Here is a 3056-nt window from a genome sequence, read left to right as displayed (position 1 = left end):
GGGGGGGGGGGGGGGGGTGCACCGGGACTGACAGTGCTGTGTCTGCAACCACCCAAACCTAGTCATAGGAATCTGGAGTGCCCCGTCCCCATCATCCGTAGCTTTAGCAGCTCCTAGCTCAGCAACTCACTGCGTCTGAAGGCAAAAACCAAGATAGGGTCGTGCCAAAAAATAACAAGGCGGCAATGAGAGAGAGAGAGAAAGAGAGAGAGAGAGGAGAGAGAGAGGGGAAAGAAAGAAAGAGAGAGAAGAAAGAAAGAAAGAAAAAGAGAGAGAGAGAAAGAAGAAAGAAAACCAGAATTAAAATCTGATTAATACGCTTTGAATATGTTGCAAGAATATTGCTACGAGCTCAAACAAATACAGAAGGGACAGGGAGAACGCGCGGGAGTACATTTTCAAAAAGAGGCACAGCGGCGGGGAGGAAGTGGTCGCCCTCTGAACCACCCGCCCGACTCCGGCTGCCAGCGCTGGCAGGGCGGACAAGGCCAACCGCTAGCGGCAGCCCCTGTTCAGATAAGAACCGAGAGCAGCAGGGACCAGTCAGCACTTCACATCCGCTTTCCCGTAAAGCGGCCGCCGCACCTCCCCGCACTCACTTTTTCCGTCCGCTCGCTCTGCCCCAGGCAGATGTGTCATGGCCCAGGCTCCGACCTGGCGCCCGCCCCCTCCCACGGGGGTGTCCCTACGCTCCGGCAGATGCTGCAGCCTCAGGAGGGCCCTGGGTGTGGCTCCTCCACCGCAAGCCATAGCTGACCCCCGAGGGCGGGACCCAGGCGGCCAAGCTCCCCAGGACCGGACCCAGGCTCCCTTCTTGCCTGGCGCCCCGCATTGGCCTCCCCTGTTCTCTGGCCCCAGCCTGAACTCCACCGCAAAGATCCTCTCCCCTTTTTTCTCCGCTCTCCACCTCTCCGGCGGCACCAGTGCCCACCCTAATTGATCTGAAGGCGGGACAAGGGCAGCGCGCCTCCTTCCTGGAGAGCAGACTCTCGCCCTGTTGGGTGAAGGGGCAGGAGAACCAGCAAGGATCTGGCAGGAATCCACACAAATGCTACTATATCCATCGTGCTTAGGACAGTAAGCGTGAAAAAAAACTTCGTGACTGCATGAAAAAACAAACTGATTCTACGCACTCCAGGAGTCAAAGTCATAGAGGTGGAAAGCCTGGTGGTGGCTGCCAGGGCCTGGAGAAGTCAAGGGGAGTTGGAATTTAATGGGGACAGGGTTTTGGCTTTATAACAAGAGTCTTGTTTTCTGGCTGGGAGGGCAGCCTTAACCAAAGGGGCTGGTGGGGAGATGTGGACCTCAGCCCTCAGCCTCTTGGCAAAAGCTCCCTCTGCTAGTGAAGGGGAGGGATGGCCCATATGTGAGCATGTGGGGCTTGGCACCCCTCACTGATATAGGGGGAAACTGAGGCACCAAGAAAACTGCCCTTTGTAGTCAGTCAGGTTTGCCAGAGCAACAGGATCAATAGGATCTGGAGGTCAAAATCTGGGGAAGCCAGGAAGACAGGAACCAGAACACCAGTTCTTCCCAGTGTTGACAGGCTTTTACAGGGTAACAGGGTCCTGCTGGGCAGGAGCTCTCCAGAGCCAAAGCAGCCCTGTTGTTGGTCACATTTTCATGTCTGTAGGGCATGGGGACATCTAACGATTGTGCAAATACTGTCATCTACTCTTATTTCTACAGCTCTGATCACTTTGCTTTTTTTAATGGATAGGATTTATCTTTAAAACTTAGTTTGGGGTTTACAGAAAAAGTGAGCAGAGGTGGCTGGAGAGATGGCTTAGTGGTTAAGAGCACTGACTACTCTTGCAACAGACCTGGGTTCAATTCCCAGCACCAACATGGCGACTAACAGCTGTCCATCTCCAGTTCCAGGAGATCCAACACTATGACTAAGGAACCCGCACTCACACGTCATTATCTCACAGTGCAGCTTAATCAAGGTCCGCTCAGGAATGGCACTGCTCTGGGCCTTAACAGATGTATAATGACATGTTTCTCCCTTACAGAACCCTACTGTGTACTTTCCCTGCTGTAAAAGTCCTCTCGAGACAGAATGACAAGGTTAGGCATATTATGACTGTGATTTATAAGACTGACTCCAGGCTCAGCAACCAGGAAAGACCATCCCTTGGACTGCTGCAGACCTCCCCCAGGATTGTGCTAACCCCCTCTAACAAAGAGAAAAACCACCTACAACAGCCAAAGAAAGGCCCACCACTTTCAGGAAACCCCTCCCTTCTGTTTTGTAATAAAAAGCCCCTGGACCTGAAAAACAGGGTTCTTGAGCCCCTTGCTACTGAGCCCACTCCCACTCTGTGTGGTGCTTTCCTTTTCACTTTTAATAAATCTGCACTTTAGCTACTGCACTTCTGTATCCTGTACAATCATTTGTTTAAGACACAATCTGGACATCAAGTCACAGAATACCCACATTGCCCTCTCCAGTAACACTCTGAGCTCTGCAAATTCATCCCACCACAGGCCATCCCTAAGCCTAATCCTTTCTCTGTCACCTTAGCTTTGCCAGAAAGTCATGTAATTAGAATCACAATAAGCAATCTTTCATATGATTTATTTCTCTTAGTAACACATATTTAAATTTCATCACTGCCTTTTCAAGATTTGGTAGTAGGTATGTGAACCTTCCCTGGGACTTTTTTATCCAAATTATACTAATTAGAAAAATACAAATATATTTTTACAAAGAGTGAGAATGCCTGAACCTTTTAAACATGACAACTAGTTTTGCCATGTGGGTCCTGGGAATGAATCCAGGTCCTCTGTAAGAGTAGTTAGTGCTCTTAACCGCTGAGCCATCTCTCTAGCCTCCTTGACCTTAAAATTTTTAATAACCTTTATATTATAATCAATTATAATCCTACTTTCTTTAAGTTTAATTTTCTTAATCTTTCTATGACATAATTTTAATTTTTTAACATCATTTTCATTTTGGAACAATCTTTGGCTTACCATGCAAACTCTCTCTCTCTCTCTCTCTCTCTCTCTTGCTCTTGCATATGCTCTCTAATGTTTGATTATATTTTTTA

Source organism: Nannospalax galili, unplaced genomic scaffold (assembly GCF_000622305.1).
Source record: "Nannospalax galili isolate Female #2095 unplaced genomic scaffold, S.galili_v1.0 scaffold453, whole genome shotgun sequence".
Classification (NCBI taxonomy): Eukaryota; Metazoa; Chordata; class Mammalia; order Rodentia; family Spalacidae; genus Nannospalax; species Nannospalax galili.
This window is presented reverse-complemented; position numbering follows the sequence as displayed.